Source organism: Myotis nattereri (genome assembly GCF_964212035.1).
Source record: "Myotis nattereri genome assembly, chromosome: 3".
NCBI classification, from domain to species: domain Eukaryota; kingdom Metazoa; phylum Chordata; class Mammalia; order Chiroptera; family Vespertilionidae; genus Myotis; species Myotis nattereri.
Genome location: NC_138077.1, coordinates 158,503,824 through 158,526,523, shown reverse-complemented (window position 1 = coordinate 158,526,523; position 22,700 = coordinate 158,503,824).

Here is a 22,700-nt window from a genome sequence, read left to right as displayed (position 1 = left end):
CACGTCCTGTCACCCGCTGCCTGGCAGGAGTGCGCTAGGCCCCAAGCAAGCAAGGCTCAGTCAGGGCAGCCTTCGCTCATGGGTGCTGGCACCCAAAGTGCACATTCCTCCTCTACAGTCGCCCCGACTATCCCACTGTTTCACTGAGAGGACGGAATTCCTCTCCGCCTCTGGATTCTTGATCTTGAACGCTGACCGAAGGCACCTCAGCGAGGGCCGCCCGCGCCCACCAGGTGTGTCTGTCTGCACCTGCTCCTGCCTCAGCACCTGCATTAACCCCCCAGAGGTGATCTCGTAGCTGCACTGGCTCCGTGGGAACAGGGCATCACCACTCCGCCCTCTCACTGTCATCTCATAGGCGCCCACCCACAGCACCCAGAACACCCAGACACTCTCCAAAGGACCTGAGCGCATCAGAGGGGATGTGTGCACATCCTGTGGGGGTGTTAGGCATGCCGGGTTGATGGAAGTGCGGTGGAGAGGTGGGGGGAACTTGTGCACGCCTTGGTTTGCAACTGTTGCAGGCATGGGAGGGTGACAGTGTGCTGGGGGATGTTCGCACGCCAGGGGGGGATGTGCACACCAGAGGCCTCTGGCTTTGCAGATCTGCAAACCCCCGTGGTGCAGCCAAGAGGACCTCAGTCTGGCCCGCCACAGTGGCTGTCCCTGCGATCCTGCACCTTCTGGGCCAGGAGGCGGATCTTGTGCAGCCACTCCTGGGCGCTGATGGCCTGCAGGCACTACTTCAGCTCAGCCTGCAGGCTCCGCTTGGCGCCTTCACAGCTTTCACCACCGCCATGTGGGGAGTACAGGCCACCCTCCACCGGCCTGCTTCCCTGTCCAGAGGCTCTCTGCACTGCTCACCTGCCCAGAGTGACTGGGGCTGGGCGGAAGCCAGGAGTCCTGCCCTGCCCAACCCCACCGGATCCGCCCCTGTGCGAGTTGCCACCCTGATGAAAAGGGTAACGGATCCGGGTCCCGAGACAGCAGACAGCCTCAAGCGCTGCCCCCCGCCTGGCAGGGTCACAGATGCGGGTCCCGGGACAGCAGACAGCCTTAAGTACTGCCACCCCACCCACCAGGTCATGGATCCAGGTCCCAGACCGCGAACAGCCTCAAGCGCTGCTGCCCTGCCCGCCAGGTCACGGATCCGGGTCCCAGACCATGGACAGCCTCAAGCACTGCCCCCGTCCATCAGGGTCAGGACCGCTGACAGCCTTGCCTGCTGCTGTCCGCCTTCAGTATGCAAATTAGCCAACATCTTGTTGCTTCAGGGTGGGGGTCCCCACTGGGGTGCCTGGCCAATCTGGATGAGGGGCTGATGGCTGTTTGCAACTGGTCGCACCCCCTTCAGGGTGGGGATCCCCACTAGGGTACCTGGTCAGCCTGGGTGAGGGGCTGAGGGCCGTTTTCAAGTTTGTGTGTGACTGAAGCTCCCAACCTCTCCTTTTTTTCTTTTTCTTTTTTATTCTGGGATTTATTTACCTTCTATGGCTGTCACTGGAGCTGAGAGCCGGCTTTAGCTCTGAGGCTTGACTCCAGCTCTGAGACCTCAGCTGCTGAAAGCAGGGATCTGGGTTTGTTCCATAATTGAAACACTGTTGCGGTCCTGCTGGCTGAAGCCTGGCTGGCTGAAAGCAGGCTGCTGGAGTTTGTTTAGCTTCTATAATTGCAATATAGTTGCTTAGAGTGCAGCTCAGAGGCCGGCAGCAGCAGGCGGGGAACCTTGGCTTCCTCCATCACTGGAGCAAGCAAGCCTCCTGTTCGCTTCAGCTGCCTGGCTGCCTGCCACCATCTTGGTTGGCAGTTAATTTGCATATCACCCTGATTAGCCAGTGGGAAGCGTGTCAGAGGTACGGTTAATTACCATGTTTGTCTATAATTAGATAGGATATATATATATATATATATATATATATATATATATATATATTGATTGATTTCAGAGAGGAAGGGAGAAGGAGAGATAGAAACATCAATGATGAGAGAGAATCATTGATTGACTGCCTTCTGCACACCCCCAACTGGGAACCGAGCCCACAACCCAGGCATGTGCCCTTGGCCGGAACCAAACCCAGGACCCCTCAGTCCCCAGGCTGACGCTCTCTCCCCTGAGCCAAGCTGGCCAGGGCTATTTTTTTTTTTTAGTGAATGTAAAGCTACTTTAAAAAATAAAGTCTATTTAAAAAAATGAAAACATTTTAGAGGCCTGAGTTTATCATCATCTATTATTATCTAAATTATTGAAGCATATCAGTGACAGCCAGCCAACTCAATTTACTATACACTGCTTATACGAAGAACACAAGCAAATGGTAAAGCAAAGATACAAATATCATGAGTCTGTACTTTAATATATTCAGAATTTTTCTAACCAATAAACTCTCAGCATCATAAAATCCCTTGGCAATAATCTATGAATATTTGAATTTTAATAGTTCAATGTGCAAGATATTAAATACCTTCTTAAAATATTAATATGTTGTTGTGATGCTGTGCCTATAGGTATTTAGGTTTTATATTTAATAAGCATCCGTGAAAGCATTTAAGAAAGAAAATAATTCCTATATATGAAGATGTAAACAGGATAGAAACAATTTCCTGCAGGGCCTTTAAGACATTTTGTTTTCTCTTTTACTAAATGCAATAGAAAATAATTGAAAAATTTTAATCAAGGAAATCATATTATTAGATTTGTAATTTAAAAAGATCACTCTGGGTGCTTTATGAAGAATGTAGTCAATGAAATACACAAAGACTTAGGTGTGTAACATGAGCCAGGCAGGAAAGTTTAGGTGTGCTGAGAATTCAAAAAATCAGTATGTGACAAAAGCAAGAAATGCAGAAACAAGGACAAATATAAAGTGCATGAGCATAATGAAATAAACATGAGAAACTTTTCTTTAAAAAAAATATTGCTAATAAAGACATAGTGACATACTAGTGGTCATGAAATGCTCCCTGAAAATGCACAGAGAATGGCCAAAAGTAAATATGTTGATGAAAAAGTTGAAAGCTATTGATGATAAAATAAATGAAATTTAACTTAAATGTTATTATAAGCCTATCTTAGAATGAAACAAGATAGTTAAAAGTGAAGCAACAAATCAAGATATAAACCGTGAACAATTTCTTTAGGGAGAGGGGGGGACATAAATATACAAAGGAAAAGGCTAAGTTGCAAAATAAATCAATAGAATTTCACACATAGATACAATCTCATAAAATATTTGACTTTCCATAATAAATGAAAAAAGTTATATAGGCTCCTAAGAAAATAATGGATTGCCTGCAAAGGTTAAAATTTCCAATTCTAATAAATTCAGGAAGAAATAAGAAAACTGTAACCCAAGTATTTTTTATATAGATCTAAGTACATGAGAGTAATAGAAAACACACACAAAAAAACCCCCACAAAAACAACAACCTCAAATTACAGAAAATAAATAAAAAATCAGAAATTCTACATACATCAAATTTTATAAAATAATACTTAACAACTACTCTTGCTAAGAGATAACAAGTAAATGTATATATTTATAGATACAGATATAAAATAACAGGAAATTAGAACTAGGTATTTTTTTCTTGCATATTTAGAAAATAAATTAAATAATTTAACATATGTTAGCTAGAGTACATAAGCATTCTGAATCAATCAGCATCCTTTCCTCAGCACGCCTTTCTCAGGCATTTTCTCAGTTCAAAGAAATTTATTTATAAATTCCCAACTTGCCCCACATTTCAGATAGACCATATTGCAAATTTTGATATCCACTAAGACAATAACATTGTATTAATCCCGTAATCATGTAAATGGCTAAACTATTTACTTAATTGGAACACTGTGGGAGATTTACCACAAATAAATTTTTTTTCTGATTCTTTCAAATATTAAATAAAATTAAAATTGATTTGAAAATCACATTTTTCATTTTCCCTGTCAAGACACATGAACAGCCCTAGCTGGTTTTGCTCAGTGGATAGAACATTGGCCTGTGGACTGAAAGGTCCCGGGTTTGATTCCAGTCAAGGGCACATGCCCTGGTTGTAGGCTCAGTCCCCAGTGGGGGTTGTGCATGAGGCAGCTGATCAATGATTCTATCTCATCATTGATGTTTCTATTTCTCTCTCCCTCTCCCTTCCTCTCTGAATTTATATATATATATATATATATATATATATATATATATATATATATATATTTAAAAAAGAAACATGAACAATGACTTTATGCATTATTAAAACTCATAAAATTGATTCAGTCATTGAGCTTTTTAATTGTGAAAAGTCCATAACCTCTCAATTGAACATATTTTCTACTATGAGTCCAGCTTCCTATCTTGTTATTATGATATGAGTTTTGATTCAGAATGCTTAAAAATCATTGTCATTATCTCATAAGGTTATAAAAAAATGCATTTAAAATCAGTAAATAAGTATGGTAATATTTTAACAGTGACAAAAACTAAATATTTTAAAATATTTGTACTATTTATTTTTAAATTTTCTATAATGAAATTATGACATAAACTGTATAATCACAAATTTGTTGTTTGTAAAGGGAAGGAATATAATTTTATATATATTTTACCTAAATTCTAAAAAACAGTAGACATGAAACGAAAAAGGAATACTCTTTAATGGTAAAATTTGGTAATTTGGGGAAGTATATTTTGAGTAATTGTTTCCATTTTCTACTTCTTATATTTTTCTATTTTTACAATAAAGATATTGTAATGAAAATCATGTTTATTAAACATATGAAGGCATATATTATGCACCCTGGACAGTGTAGCTTAGTGGATAGAGCATCAGCCGTCACACCCAAGGGTCATGGGTTCAATTCCCAGTCAAGAGTATGTACCTGGGTTGTGGGTTCACTCCCTACTCTGGTCAGGACCGGTGTGCGAGGCAACTCATCAATATGTCTCTCTCACATTGATGTTTCTCTCTCTTCCTCTCTCTCCCCTCTTCCTTCCACTCTTTCTGAAAATCAATGGAAAAAATATCAAGTGAGGATTAAAAAAGTAAAAGCATAAATATGCAAAAAGAAAAAATACCTAACTACTATTTTTAAATGTAGTTGTTATGCAATAGTATATTAGTTTCAGATATACTATATAGTGGTTCAACATTTGTATGCCTTACAATGTGATCACCACACTAACTCTACTGATCATCTCTCACTGTGCAGTTATCACAATATTAGTGACTGTATTCCCTTTCACCTTTTTCACCCATCTGCCTCTGTCCTCCAACTCTGGCAACCATCAGTTTGATCTCTGTTTCAAAAAGTTTTGTTTTGCTTGTTCATATATTTTGTTTTTTTCAGATTTCACATATAAGTGAAACCATACAGTATTTGACTTTGTCTGACTTAGCGTAATAGCCTCTAGGACTACTGAAGAGAAAATATTTGCAAATGATAAATTTGATAAGAGGTTGATATCCAAAATTTATAAAAATAAAAAAAAAGAAACCTCATACAACTCAATAAAAAAATCAAATGAAAAGTGGCACAGGATATGAAGAGACATTTCTCCAAAGAAGACATACAGATGCTAGCAGACATATGAAAAGATGCTCAACATCACTAATGATCAGGGAAATGCAAATCAAAAGTACAATGAGGTACCTAGATAGTCTTAAAAAAAGAACCAATATGGAGTACTTATAGTAAAGACATCAATAATTATAATTATTATTATTTATAACATAATTAATTATAAGAAATTAACATATTAGTTATATGAATTTATAATTAGAATGTATTAGAACTATAATAATTACCACAATTGGTATTGATATTGCTATAATATAATCATGATTATAACAAATCTGTGTTAGTAAATTAGATTAGATAGAAATTTCAGTATGTAGTCACCTCATTTATAATACAGATAATATTGAAGTTAGTGAAATGAGTGATCTTTTGAATGATGTTGGATTAACTCCATAGCTATATGTGAAAAAAAATATCTTGAGCCTTATGTCATGCTACACAAAACATTCAATTATAGACCAAAAATCAGCGTGAATGTGGATAGTATGACAACATACATTTAAAGAGAAAGTATAGTAGTTCCCCCTTATCGAAGGTTTCACTTTCTCCAATTTCATTTACTCACAGTCAAATGCAGTCTGAAATATTAAATTGACAGTTTGGGGAATAAACAATTCATGATTTAAATTGCATACCCCTTTGAGAAACTTGTGCACTCCCACTCTGTCCCTGTCCTGATCCAATGTAAATCATCCATTTGTCCAGTAGATCCATACTGCACATGCTACCTGCCTGTTAGTCACTTAGCCATCTTGGTGATCAGAGTGACTATCCTAGTATCACAGTTCTGTGTTTAAGTAAACCTTATTTACTAAACAATGACCCAAGACCCACTAGTGATGTTGCTGGCAATTCAGGGATGCCAAGAAGAAGCCATAAAGTGCTTCACTTAAGTGAAAAACTGAAAGTTCTCCATTTAATAAGAAAAAAAAATGTATGTTGAGTTTGCTAAGCTCTACAATGAGACCAAATCTTTTATCCATGAAATTGCGAAGAAGAACAAAGAATTTTGCCATGCCAGTTTTACTGTCCCCCCTCAAACCGCAAACATCATGGCCACAGTGATTGTAACGTGCTTAGTTAAGACGACAAAGGCAATACATTTGTGGGAAGAAAACATGAACAGAAAATCTGTTCTGACTGAAGGCAAGGTGTTGTGTATGAGCCTATCCAAAGACTTCAGCAAGGGATCCCCTGAAATGAGTGACATGAAGCCATTTACTGCTTACATAGATTCAGGAATAGATTTGGACTGAAAAATAAAATAAAATAAATTACTGGAGAGGCTGTGCCTGCTGATGAAGAAGCTGCTGCCACATTTCTGACAGAGTTTGAAAAGTTAATTAGTACTATCCCATGATTTCAGGCATCCAATGGAGATTTTGGAACAAATTCTTCATGGATGGGGATGGAGAGCTATTTGATAGAAAAACTTTGGGCTAGGAAACTATTTTTCTTAAGCTGGTTGTGTAAAGCACAATTTTTAAAATCACAAATAAATTGGACTATAATAAAATTAGTAAGTGTTCTTCATTAAAATATACCAGTTAGGTAATTCCACATATGCCTGACACAATCAGTCTCCACTGATAGAAGTCAATAAAGCAATGAAACATAATGGTGGGTGTGACATGAACAGCACATGAAGGGCTATGAGATATAATCATGTATTTCTTGATATTGGGACTAGTTTTAAAGTATGTTCAGTTTAAGAAAAAAATCATGATGGTATCCTTTTAGCTACTTTTCTGTATATATGTTTTACTTTAATGAAAAGTAAAAAATGTAAGAATATGTTTTCCTTATCTATAACTAGAGGCCCGGTGCATAAAATTCATGCACGGGGTAGGGGGAGTGTCCCTCAGCATGGCCTGCACCCTCTCCAATCCAAGGACCCCTTGGGGGATGTCAGACTGCCGGTTTAGGCCCAATCCCACACCGGCAGTCAGACATCCCTCTCACAATTTGGGACCGCTGGCTCCTAACCGCTCACCTGCCTGTCTGCCTGATCACTCCTAACCACTCTGCCTGCCTGCCTTATTGCCCCCAACTGTACCCACTGCCTGCCTGATCGCCCCCGAATACCACCCCTGCCAGCCTGATTGGGGTTGGGGGGCTGATTGAGGGCAGCTGGCCATGGGGAGGAGCTGTGGTCAGTGGGCCAGCCAGCCACGCCCCCGAATGGGATGGGGGGTGCCAATCAGGGGCCAGCAGCTTGGGGGAGGAGCAATGGATGGTTGGCCGGCCAGCCCTGCCCTTGATCAGGGTAGGGGGGCCTATCTGGGGTGGGGCCGGGCAGGGGGAGGGGCTGCAGGAGATTGGCTGGCTGGCCCTGACCCCTAATGGGGGGGGTTGCAATCAGGGGCAGGCAGCCATGGGGAGGGGCTGCAAGCCTATTGTGGTGGGGCAGGCTGTTCGAGGGTGGGGCTGGTGGGGGGGTAAGGGGAAGAAGGGGGCTTTTGGATGGCCAGCCCGCTCTTATTTTTTTTTGGCAACTTTACGAGGTGCCTGTGCTATGTCTCAAAAATACCATCTCTCCCTGCCCGGGACAGCATTGAGGAAGGGGCAGCAAAAAATAGAAGATGTCCCTCCCTATTGCACAGGAACCCTATATACAGGCCACCTGGCCCAGGCCGGTGGGATGCTTGGCACATTCTTGGATCCCTGCTCAGGGGCTGGAGGGGTGACTGGTGGCAGCACATGTGAAAGGGGACCTTTGGGTGCCACTCTGGTCCTGGCTACTGGTCCTGGCACTTCCTGGTCCTCGGTTCCTTCCTGGTCCTGCCTGCAGCCTTGGTACCCCTACCTGGCTCAGCCTCCCATCTCCATCCTGGCCTCAGATGGCCCCCTTGGCTCCTGGGGGCTCTATCCTTCCCTCCCAGCCTGGAGGTCCCAAGGGGAGGTTATGGCTTCTCAGAGGCTCCCCAGCAGCCCTGTCACTCGTGTTCACATATGGGAAGGGGTGCATGTGGCAGAAGCAGCTGTATAAATGTGGGTGCAGGGGCAAGTTCTCTGGGGTCACTTGGACAGTTTGCTGATGACGCGGACCTGGGCCGTGTTCTCCTCCTTGAGGTGCTGGTTGTCAGCCCAGAGGTTGGACAAGCCCTTCAGCTCCTCTTCCAGCTCAGCCGCCATGCACTCCAGGGCTCTGCACTCAAATCTCTCCAGCTCCAGGAGGGCTGGCCTCTCTGCAAAGTGCTCCTGCCTCTGTGTGGTGTGCTCCAGCTCCACCTTGAGCTGTGCCAGCCGTCTGGGTCAGGGCCTCAAGAACTCTCTAGTTCTCAACGTGCAGCTTTGCATAGAGCTTCCTGAAGCCTCCCTAGGGCTCTTCCGATTCGGGCAGGGGTCCTGGGTTTAGGTGTTGCTGCCTCTGGAGGGGAAGGGCTGGATTCTGGGCTGATGTCAGTTGGCTTCACCTCCTTCCCCTTGGCATGCCCTCTCCTCTCCTTGCCAACTCTGTGGTGCTACCTAGAGGCCTGTGGTCCCTGTCCCTGCCCAGCAGGTGCCTCTACTCTCTGGGCAGGGCCATCAGAATTCTCAACCCCATGGACTCGGGGCTGCCAAGAAGGGTCTAGGCTATGTGCGTCCTGCTCTTGATGGGGATGGGAGAGTTCAATCTGGGGCAGGTGGGCAGGAGGGAGGGTCTGCGAGGTTGGCCCAAGGCCCCAACCCCTGATCAGCTGGTATGTTGGCTACAATGGGTGTCATAGGGACCGGCCCAATCAGGGCCATCTTCTGCGAGTTTGTGTCTCCACTGGCTCCGGCCCCAGCAGCACAGCGCCACTGCTGCAGGGCTGGGGCCCGGATCCCCCTGTGGGGTTGTTCTCTCCAGCTCTATGCTGTGCCTGTGTGTTGTTCTCTCAGGCTTGGGGCTGCAGCCGGCCCCTCCTCCTGAGCTGGTCATGACCCTTATAGCGTCCTGACCTAATTTGTATATTACTTCATTATATATATAGATGTAATCATAATAAGTTTCAAAATTTGGAAAGGACTTGCTACAATGCATTTTTAAACATTCATTAACATAACTTAGAAATTTTAATTAGGCAATAGAAGATAAATTTGATATATGTTTCTTTTAAAATTTTTATTGAGGTGAAATTAACCTAATAGAAAATTAACTGTTTTAAAGTGAGCAATTCTGTTGCATTTAGTACAGTCACAGTGTTGAGCAATCACCACCTTTGTCTAGTTCCAAAAAACTTCCATCACTCTAACATAAAACCCCATGGCCAGTAAGCAGTTTCTCCCCATTCCCACATACCATCAGCCTCTAGCTACTACCGATTTGTATCTGTTTTTATGGATTTACCTATTCTGGATATTTCATTTGGATTGAATCATTCAATATGTGATTTTTTTTTGCGTCTAACTTCTTTCACTTAGCATAATATTTGTTTAGTTTTATTGATAGGTAGTATGTATCAGTGCTTCATTCCTTTTTTTTTTGAATGAATAATACTCCATCATATGTCTATATCATGATTGGCTTATTAATTCATATGTTTATGGGCATCTGGTCTGTTTTTTTGGCTATTGTGACTAGCACCACTATGAACATGCATGTATATGGATTTGCTTGAGTGCTTGCTTTCAATTGTTTTGGTATGTCCTAGGAGTTGAAATGATCAATCATGTGGTAATTATACGTTTAACATTTTGAGCAAACTCCAAACTACTTTCCACAGCAGCTGAACCAGTTTACAGAAGATTCTAAATGCGTATTAATTTTTGATATTTTATGTTTCTTATTGAGGAAAATTATATTTAGGTAAAATTTACATGCAGTGAATTACAAGGATATTAAGAGAACATCTTAATGAGTTTTGGCAGGTGTATTCAACCATGTAACCAACATCCTAATCTATATGGAGAACATTTCCATCACTGCAGAGAATTCCCTAATACTCCTTTCTATATCAACATTATTCTAATTTTCTATAGTCCAACTTTTTCTTTTTTTATTGATGCTGAATAGTACTTTGTATGAATATACAATTTGCTTTTGCATTTTCCAGTTCATGGGAATTTGTTTCTTATTTTTTTATTTTTATTTTGTGATTATGAATAAAGCCAAAACCAACAAGCTGTGTGTGTGTGTGTGTGTGTGTGTGTGTGTGTGTGTGTGAGTGTGTGTGATGTTTTCATTTTGGAGAGGTAAATGCCAAAGAATAGAATTGATAAGTCATAGGGTAGATGTGTAATTGACTTAATAAGAGATCGTCAGTTTTCCAAAGTGGTTGTAACATTTTACAGTGTACCAGTAATATGCAAAAGTACCAACTATTCATCACACTTGACAGCATTTGTTCTTGACAGTCTAAATTTTAGCTACTCTAGTGGGTGGAAAGCCACTATGTCACTATAGTTTCAATTTGGTTTGCTCTGATGATGGATGATTTTGAACAATTTTTCATATTCTTATTAACCATTTGCTTATTAAGCTTTTTGTATAATATACACTGGGTGGCCAGATTATTATGACCACCCCATCAGTACTTCATTGGGCCACCTTTTGCCTTCAATATTGTGGCGATTCTTCTTGGCATTGATTCCATGAGATGTTGAAAGGTGATGTGAGGAATCTGACACCATGCCTGATGAATAGCACTGTCCAGTTCTGTGAGATTTGATGGTTGTGGAACCAGCTGCCTGATGGCTATTTTAACTTCGTCCCACAAATGCTCAATTGGATTGAGATCTGGTGACTGTGGGGGCCACCTAAGCAAGTTAAGTCTCCCTCATGTTCTTGAAACCACTCCTGCACGATACGAGCACCGTGGCATGGCGCATTGTCTTGCTGGAAGAAGCCATCTCCATTGGGATACACCATCAACATGATAGGATGAACTTGATCAGCAAAGATACCTAGGTATGTTGTGCTATTCAGACATTTATAATGGTCTGGCCCTCTAGCAACTTCAGTGGGAAATTATAGCTAATTTGCCTACAAACGTCAGGTGGTCATAATAATCTGGCCACTCAGTGTATATTCAAGTTTTTGCTCATGTTTTTGTTATTTGTTTTTCTATTAATAACATGTAGGAGTTCTTAATATATATTCTGGACATAGATTCTTTGTCATGAATACATGTGTTATGAATATTTTCTCCCAATCTGTGGCTTGCCCTTTAGTTTTTTTGGTGATACCTTTAAGAAGAAGTCCATTTAAAGGAGTTCAATTTAGAAGTTATTTTGTCTTAGGATTTTCCTTTCTGTGTGCTGTGCAAGAAACATTTTTCTAAAACCAGAAAATACTCTCCTGTTTTCTCCTATAAACTTTATAATTTGGCATCACTCTCAAATTAGCATTTTTGTGTGGTTTGAGAGAAGGATTGTATTTCATTTTTCCATACGTTTACCCATTTGAATTAAAACCATTTGGTAAAGATGTTCTATTTCCCATTGAATTACCTTAAACCTTTTGTTAATAATCAATCAACCATGTAAATTTGGTTCTATTTTTGGAATCTTTGTTCTGGTCCAGTGATCCATTAGTTTATCCAGGTAAGAAACACACAAGGAATTTTCACTAATGTCAGGAAGAAAACAAGGTTGTTGCTATCACTACTACTACTTACTTAATGCATATTGGGTATGTGTGATAAATTAATAGCTATTCATTAAATAATGCTGCTTAACCAGAAATTACCCCCTTCCCCAGAGAACAGAAACTGTTCTGATATTTTTCCACCATAAAATAATTTTATCTGCTCTGTAACTTTATATAAATGGAATAATGCAATACACACTATTCACTCATTACTTTTATCATGAAAAAGACTTGAGCATACTTAAAAGTTAATGAGGTAATCCAGTGTGATCGAGAACTTGAAAAAGATATATCTGATGAAATGGGGTGAACATGAAAGGTGGGTGGATTCTGATATAGAACTATAGTACATGCTTTTGGTAGTCATTCTTATTTATTTTTATGTATATTTTTAACTGGAACTGATGTAAACCTTGACAATTTTGTTCTCATAGCCCCCTCCACCTGATATTTTATTTCTCTGTTTCTCACTGGTAAAACAAAACAAAACAAAATAACAACAAGACAAGAAAACACACACACACACACACACACACACACACACACACACACACACACTGTCTTATCTTCATCATTTATAAAGCTTTTACTATTCCAAATTGTGTAGAACTGACCAGACATTGCTGTGTCTCTATTACTTGTGGTATAAGAGTATCTATAGCAGCTTTTTATCTGTTATTTACATAATGTCTATTTCTTTTTTGAGGAGTTTTTTTGTGATTTCTGTGTCTAGCATATAATATATGCTCAATAAATAAATTGGGCTACCATGTTTTTATGTATGCAAGGTTGAAGCATGATTTTATATCATACAATGATTCATTCATGTCTTTATTCACTCAGAATGGCCATATATAGTGATTACAGGCTTTAAAGTCAATACTAAGGCTGAAATCCTGGCTGTGCAACTGGTTCCTTGAGCGACATTGGGCAATTTTTTTAATCTCCCTGTGTCTCAGTTTCCTTACCTGAAAATAGGAATGGTAATACTATCTAATTTACAGAGCCCTATTAAGGAGTAAATGAGTGATGCATATAAGTTGCCTGACTAACTGCACTTTCTGACATAGGAAACACTCAAACATGTTAGTTATAAAAATTATTTTTCAAAAAAACTGTTGTGCGTTTTTACTATGTGCTTTGATTTAATGCATTTTAAGCTTTCAAGGAACTCATGGTCTAATTCAAGAGATAAACATGGGTAATATTAGTAAAACAGAGGGAGAATCATCAATGTCCTGGCTAATTAGAAGAGACATTATTTCAACAGACATTTGACAGATACATGAGAGTATGCCCCGCTGAATATTAGAGGACAGGGCAATGTAAACAGAGAGAGCAAAATGTGCAAAAGTATGGTGATGTGCCCAGCTGGTGTGCCTCTGTGGCTGAGCATGGGCCCATGAACCAGGAGGTCATGCTTCAATTCCCAGTCAGGGCACATGCCAGGTTGTGGGCTTGATCCCCAGTAGGGGGTATGTAGGAGGCAACCAACCAATGATTCTCTCTCAACACTGACGTTTCATTTCTCTCTCTCTCTCTCTCTCTCTCTCTCTCTCTCTCTCTCTCTCTCTCATAAATATAAACATATTTTGTAAATAAAAAGTATGGTGATGTGAGAAGACCTGGGATACTGGGGAAGATTGAGAAATGGAGAGGCAAAAAAAATGAAAGTGAATCTAAGAAGTTACAAGACAAAAAAGGTGGCCACATATAATCTGGCTAGAAATAGCTGCTGATGTGAAGTAAGGGAAGCCATTTCATTTGCAAGTGGTAGCCTAGTGTATAACTGAATAAAACACTCAAAAATATAGACCTCTTTGTGAAACTCACATAATGCTTCTTAGAGCATGCCCAAGCATAGGCTGGCATAAGCTACCATGGGACCAAATAAACACTTTTGACATAGCTGAATAAAGAATTGACAAAAATTGGTTGTTACATCAAGAATAAATCATACTTCCATTAGAGCTGTTAATTTTCTGCCCTAGTCAAAGGATTCAGCTTAAAATTAATAAAGCTGCAGCAAAATGGGCCGATTTAATTTTCACCTCTCACTTTATATTCAACCCGTATTAGAAGTGTTAATATCTATAGGACCATAAAAAGGCCTAAAGCCCTCTTATTGGGGGATAAAGTGAGGATAATGAGAGTAAATTGCATCTGGAAAATCAGGAGTTATTTGAGAACTCAATAGAACTTTGTAGGTTTCCTATAGTTGAACCACACTTTATACTTAAACTATCATTTTAGTGTAAGTTTTCTATATAAAATAAATGTACTAGAAATTATTCCCAGTTGGGTTGAAGTATAACTGGTGAAGCAGAGAGACTTAGCCGCAATATGAAATCCATTTTCAGACACAGTAAAATTCCCACACCCACGTTTCCAAATAGTTATAATTTTACTAGTGGCCCGGTGCATGGATTCGTGCACCGGTAGGGTCCCTCTGTCTGACCTGTGGGGATCTGGCTGAAACTGGCTCTCCGACATCCCCCGAGGGGTCCTGATTGCAAGAGGGTGCAGGCCAGGCTGAGGGACCTCACTGGTCCATGATCAGGGCCAGGGAGGGATCCAGGGCATGTCTGGTCCATCTTGCCCATTCCTGATTGACTGGACCCCAGCAGCAAGCTAACCTACCAGTTGGAGCGTCTGCCCCCTGGTGGTCAGTGCATATCATAGTGACTGGTCAAATGGTTGAATGGACAGTCAGTCATTTAGCATATTAGGCTTTTATTATTTAGGATAGGAAGAAAGTGTAAACATTTGCTATCCACAGACTGTTATAATGTCATGATAGTGAAGGCAGGACTTTTATAGATTATTCCAATTTTTCTCTTTTGCCAGTCTACTCAAATTATAACTGAACAAATGCTATATATTTTTTGTTCCAAAGAACAAAGTTGACATTAAAGTTGGAATTTTAGATAGTTGATATTCTTCATTCTATTGCTGAAGGTTACTACCATCCAGACATCAGAACATTTTTTTAAAATTAAGTGATGCTGCATTCCCTGCTCCCTACTTGAAATAGTTTTGAATTACAGAAATGGAAACACAATACCAGTTATTGATTAAGAACATGACAAACATGAACTTGATCGCTTTTCCAGCATTGCTACTTATTATGCACTGTACAGTCTTAGGCAATTTAACCTCCTTATACTTTTATTTTGTCTGTAAAATGAAAATAACAATAGTACTTACCTCATGATGTTGTTACAAATATTTGATGTGATCATTATGAAGCACTTAGAACAGTTCTTAGTACAAAGTCTGTGCTCAATATAGACTTCCTCTTAGCAATGTTTATATGCACAGCTCTACAGACAGCAGATTTCCCAGCTGTCAATGCAGTATCAATATCTCTGCCATTGTGGTAACTAGAATCATCTACCCCATGCCATCAGGGCCTACTGAGATCCTATTGGTTGGTTGTTTTTAATATATATATATATATATATATATATATATATATATATATATATATTGAAGCATAATTGTCATACAACATTATATTACATTATATTAGTTTCAGGTATACAATATAATTATTTTATTTTTTTTATATATTGTGAAATGGTCATCACAATAAGTCTAGTTAACATCCTTCACCATACATAGTTATAGTTACAATTTTCTTTTTTGGTGATGAGATCTTTTAGGATTTACTTCCTTGGCCATTTTCAAATATGCAACACAGTATTATTATCCACAGTGTGATGCTATGCATTATATCCCCATGACTTATTTATTTTATAAGTGGAAGTTTGTACTTTTTGACCCCTTTCACCCAGTTTGCCACCTTCCACAGCCTGCCTTTGGCAATTACCAATCTGTTCTCTGTCAGACCCTATATATCTTGGAAGGCCCAAGTTTGGCTTAGGGCCATCTCTTTAACAAAAGGCTCCCTGTATTTTTTCCAACTGCTCCTCCACACAATGTATTTTATCTAAAGTCTGTATCCTATATAATAAAAGCCTAATATGCTAAGTGTCTAGTCATCCCGTTGTCCAAAGTGTAATATGCTAATCAGAGGCTAAGGATGCTCAACCCTCGCTATTATGTGCACTGACCACCAGGGGGCAGACATTCAACTGGCTGACCAGTCAATATGATGTGCACTGACCACCAGGGGCAGACAGTTGACTGGTCAACCAGTCGCTATGACATGCACTCACCACCAGGGAGCAGACGCTCCAACCAGTAGATTAACTTGTTATTGGGGTCTTGCTGATCAGGACTGAACAAGATGGGCCAGACACATCCTGGAGCTCTCCCGCAGTCCATCCCTGGCTGGGCAACCTCTCAGGTCCCTCCCTGACCCCGATAATGCACCGGTGGGGTCCCTTGGCCTGGCCTGCACCCTCTTGCAATCTGGGACCCGTTGGGGATGTCATAGAGCTGGTTTCAGCCAGGCCAAGGGACCCCACTGGTGCACAAATTTATGTGCTGGGCCTCTAGTTAGTAATAACAGTTAATTTAGAACTTAAATCTAGATAATATCTTTTTTCTCTCCCAACTGCTCTATAGAATGTTTGTATACATGAATTTATGATAATATTTGTTAGCATTCATTGAGACATTAATATCTGCCAGGCATGGTGCTAAATGTTTGACATATATAATCATATTTTTTTCCATCCCCAAGAACTATTGATACAGGTACTACTACTGTCTTCATTTTATAGACAAATTAAGGTTCAACAGTTAAATAAGTTACTGACTTTCATGGTTTAGAAGTGAGAAAACTATCACATGGATTCATATTTGCTCTCAGGCTTAGATATCCAGAGCCTGAGATCCAAAACCTCAGTTTCTGCTAATAATTCAAGGCATTAAAATTGATAATATTAATTGGTTTTAAACTAAAAAAGACCATAAAAGTCATACGTTTCAACTGGCATTATTCTGTGTCCAAAGCAGTGGCTTAACAAAGGGTGGATATAATTTTAATGATATGTACTCGAAACTTCAAGTTCCTGTAAATAGCTTCCCTTTTCCACTTGGTATTCTCTTCATCTTATTAATTTTCTGTTGTGACTGTTGAGCCAATCTACTGTGATATAAATTCATCTAATCTATAACAATAAAAGCATAATATGCTAATTAGACCAGACAGCCGAACGACCTTCCGGACGAAGCCGGGGCTGCAAGGGAAGCCCGGGTCCCAGGTCCCAGAGGGAAGCCAGTGCCAGCAGCTGGGGGAAGGAGGGCCTACTCTTGCACTAATTTCAAACATCGGACCTCAAGTCAAATGTAATTAAGACCAATTGAAGTTTCAGTTCTTTTTTACCAAGCAGTATTCTCTTTTTAACTAAAACAAATTCCTCATTTTTATTTATATCAATCAATAGTGGAACAAGTTAATTTGTACAATCTATAATAATAAAAACCTAAGAGACCATTGCAACCAAACAGACGACTAAACAGGCTGCATGGGGAGAGTAGGCAGGCAGGGGGTTAGTGAGGGACAACCAAACAACTGAGCAGAAGGCTGTGTGGGGCAACCAGGCCCGAAGGGGGGTTAGTGAGGTACGACCAAACGACTGAGAAGAAAGCATGTGGGGTGATCAGGCTGGCAGGGGTGGGGTAGTTGGGGGAGACCAGGCTGGCAAGGGGGGGCAGTTGGAGGTGACCAGGCCAGCGGGGGGGGGGGCATTAGGAGCAATCAGGCAGGCAGGCAGGTGAACAGTTAGGAGCCAGTGGTCCTGAATTGTGAGAGGGATGTCCGACTGCTGGTTTAGACCCCATCCTCTTGATTAAGCCTAAACCGGCAGTCAGACATCCCCAAGGGGACCTGGATTAGAAAGGGTGTAGGCTGGGCTGAGGGGACCCCCCCCCCCCCTGCATAAATTTCATGCACAGGACCTCTAGTGATTAATGAAAACTATTGTCTTTTTAAGCCTTATTGTAGGTAAGCTTTAATTCTCTCTCTCTCTCTCTCTCTCTCTCTCTCTCTCTCTCTCTCTCTCTCTCTCTCTCTCATTCCTGATTACACAGAGCCATTTGCTGGTTTTCTTTCCCATTTTTCAATTGCTGAGAAATCACAGCCAGATATAATTTGACCCTTCAGTGCCTCAGTACACATTTAAGAGTCAATAAAATAGAAAATATGCCAATTACATACCTAATTAGTTATATATTCTTTGTTTTAGCTACTTATGAACAATTCACGTAGAGACATTGGAGATAGTCTGAAGTTTAGTGTTCCAATCCACAGTCTGCCATTAGCTAGATGCAAGTTTTGGAGCAAGAAAAACATTTCCTTTAATCTTGAGTTTATTTATGTGGAAAATGGGAGCCACTGTACCTGGCTCAAAGAGAGATTGTGTAGGATTGGGTTATGAATTCCTTTAAACTAATTATTTGTGATGTAATAAACTGTCCATTCATTTTCGTTTTCTGTCTTGTGCCAAACTTATTGTTGCTCCAATATTACATGCCAATTATTACCGCAGGTGGTTATAAGGATCTCTCTAAACTGAAGCTGACACATATTTGCATCACTGTAATCTCCATCTATCGGTTGAGCCTACCCTTGATGTTGTTATAGTGGGACTTTGTAAAGATATAAAGAAGTTAATAAAACTTTACGTTCAATTGTTTTTGAGATTGCTTTAATCTTTTGAAAAATTAGCCCATCCCTACATCTGGTTAGCTTGAATAAAACTTTAGGAATATTATTTTAGAACTTGGGTTAAATTTGTTGTAATTGGAGACTAATATATACCTCATGTGCTCTTTCAGCCTATACTTTTTATTTTCTTCTAAGTGAAGGAAAAATCTCTTTTGTAAGAGGTGAGAAATAAGTAACTTTATAAATACCAAGATGTGCGTTTCTCAATAAACAGTATTCTTGCGTCAGCTTTGAAGCTGCTGGAATATACTATGTACAGACACAAAAATTCCCCCCTGCTCTACCCAAGGGAAGAGGAGTTTTGAATCCTTTGTCACATGATGGATGTGAGTGATTTTCCTGAGCAGGCGCTACTTTTCTTTCCAGAAGAATTACATAGTTAAGCATATCAACTCTGATACACCTCCTTTAACAATTTTAAATTGGGCGCTGCCACTTTAATAACCCACACCTGGTTAAGATTCTTGTTCCATTGAATTCATACTACAGTAATGAGCCCTGAATATCAGGCAGAGAACATAATGAGAACAATGCAATTAATCACCAAATCATGCTCAATTTCAATAACATGAAGATTTCCTTTACACTTTTTTTCTCCCTAGAAATAATATTTCATGTAGAGGAAAGGAAGGTAAGGTTTCAGTGTCCTCAGCTTTGAAAAGAAAAAGCTAATAACAGGCCACATGAAGGTGAGTGCATATATCAAACACCTATACCATCTGTTACAGAAAATTAACACAAATTAAGTGGCACACATCTCCAAAAATAAATTTCTTCACAGCAAGCAGAAACACATCTTAAGAATTAAATCTGAAGAGAATAACAAAGTTTATTAACAATTAGGAAATCCTATCTTAGAAAAAAAAATTCACAGCCAAACTTCCTAACAGGTGAATCTACTGTTATAACTAACACACACGCACACACACACACACACACACACACACACATACACACACACACAAATGGCTGGATGTCCAAAGTGCCTGGGGATCCTGAGTCACTAGTGATATGTGTGATGTAGGAGAAAAATCACTCAATTCTCTAGGTCTACGTCATCACCTGTAAAAAGTAAGAGAGTAGGATAGTAAGTAAAGCAGAATTTAAAAGAGACAAATCCTATGGCTCATGGATTCTAGGTATCTGATGAGTAGAAATTACAGTGGATATTAATTCATCCCACTCATCTGTTTCATGTGGAATTATTAGTGAGATCAAGGGGAATAAAGATAAATTTGTAATTTTTAAACATTGGCTATTTCCTTGTTCTAGTTACTAATAAATCCCGACAGACTACTTGCACAGACTAATGACATACGAAGAAGACTTGAATCTTGTACTATAATATTTGAGTAGGGCATGGCCAGTTGTCTTGAAATTGACATAAGGACTGCACATTTACGACTGCACGTATTTCTGAAGAAGACAGTTCATTAAGGACTGTCATTTGAAAAACAGGTGCAATAAGGCCACCTGCAAAATTAGTTTATATGCATATTTCTGGTAATAATAAAAACAAATTGGGCATTTAGGCACTAGCTATGCATTTTTGTAGACACTCTCCTTTTTTATAATCTCAAAAAATGTTTTCCATGCATAATTTAGCATCTATATGTGGTGTAAGACCCGTTCTTTCTGCTGTCATTGGAAACAGTTGTTTCTTATAGAGTGAAACCTTTTTTGAGATCCAAAATGATAAAATGTTTCACACATTTTACATATAAGTTTACACAGTTGCACCCCTGATTTTAATTTAAGAGTGTTGAGGGAAGTCATCTGGACACATGGCCACTAGTTGACTCATGCGCAGGACCAGGGCAAGTGGGGGCTTCCCACTCCCTCCCTGTGCTTGGAATATCCTCTCTGCTTGCCTTCCACTCTCCTAAAGATGCCCCAAGGACACAGCCTTAGATAGGAATGTGGTGATGAGACTATCTGAACAGGGTATGTGACTGAGCCGTGTTAAGGCCTTATAAAAACATTTAACAGTTGGCGGGTGGTGTGCAGAAAACTACCCATCTTGCCATCGCCCAAGACAAGACTTGTAAGGAAGTTCCCCTGCTTATTAAATCTGCTGCCTACCAGTCTAGAGTGGGCTGCCTCTCTCTAGGGCAGCGGTTCTCAACCTGTGGGTCGCGATCCCTTTGGGGGTCGAATGACCCTTTCACATGGGTCGCCTAAGACCATCGGAAAACACATATATAATTACATATTGTTTTTGTGATTAATCACTATGTTTTAATTATGTTCAATTTGTAACAATGAAATTGGGGGTCACCACAACATGAGGAACTGTATTAAAGGGTCGCGGCATTAGGAAGGTTGAAAACCACTGCTCTAGGGTCTCTCTCCCTGCCCTGTCTTTAAGGATCAGTTTCAGATTACCCCCTACCCCCAGGAAGCTACAGAAGATGCTGTGAATTAACAGTGTCGTGAACACTTACTTTTTCAATTACAACTAAGATAACTGGGCAGGAAATCCAAAAGAGTAGATACAGTGATTGATGCAGAGGATGGCTTTGACATATGTCAAAATAGAACTTAAAGCTTGAGTTTCATGCTGTAAACTAATTTTAGGCTTTCTTAAATAGAAGATTGCATTTAGCTTAAGCAAATAAAATGTGCAAGTACTTTTTAAATGTAAGGACTGAAAAAACATTAGCATTTGTTTGAGCACTAGATACAATGTGCCATGCACTCCACTAAATAGTTTCTGTAATTTCTATAAAATGAGGAGAATATAATAGCTTGAGCAGACATGATGGATTCATTGCATGCAATAACCATCACATCTCGCCCATGAGAAAGACTGTACTACCACTATTTTACAAATGAGAAAAATGAAGATCACAGAGGTGAAATCATTTGCCTAAGGCTACACAACTGACAATTTTCTGCACTGGGATTTAAACCTGGGCAAGTAGTTGATGTTATCAGTTTTTATCTACTAAAATGGTAAAGGACTTCCAAATATTTTGTAAGTGATTAGTTGTTATAGAAATGTTCCAACATTTCCTAAACCCAATTTGTAGATTTTCCTTTATGAGTAAAATCAGGGATTGGGCAAACAATATGATCTCATTTTATTTCTAGGTCTTTCTTTCTGTGCTTAGTGCATGGAATGAGTAGGGGGCTCTTATAGATAGGCATCAAAGCTTCCTCAGTTGAGTAGCAGACCCACCTGCTGTTAAAGACGGTGAAGAAATGTGTTGTAGAGGAATTGAATATTAGTTTCAATTCCTAGTGATAGGTTGAAATTGTGTCTTACTTCGTTATTAATGTGTGTGACTTCTAATCAATCTCTAATACATTTGAAGAAGAAATGAATTGGAGGAAAGGGAAACTTTCTCATAGGCAAAATAACAGTGTCATGGAAAAGATGCCTCAGGCGGTCCAGTTTTGAAATTAGCCATGCCTTCTGGAATAACAATTCTAATTACATTTACCTTAATTTTATTTCAAAGAAAGAACAATAATATCTTAGTGTTAACATGACATCAATACTGTTCATTCTTTCTTTCCAGAAATGATTCTAACAATACTGTGATAATATCAATAACTTCAAAGAAATCCAGACTTTTTTTTTAGGAATTTACTCGGACTAACCATAATATTTTTGATGCACTTACCCTGGTCCCATTTCTTTATTCTTATGCTCAGTCTCAAGGAACAAGCCACAGGCAGATTATGATGTAATACAGTACGGCAAATGTTATTAAAAGGGGTAAAATAAAATGCTGAGTGTGAACCACAGTCATGGGTGCTTTATGTGTTTTCACAGGTGGATGACTTTTTCAGGAATTTCCTTAAGTTTACTTAATGTTTTCTTATGAATTCTTAATAAATGTTTCAATATTCATTAAAACAGTAATAAGGACTATTTTAAAAGTTAGCTTTGTCACTTCCCTCCCATAGGAGAGCAAGCACTGGGAATATCAGGT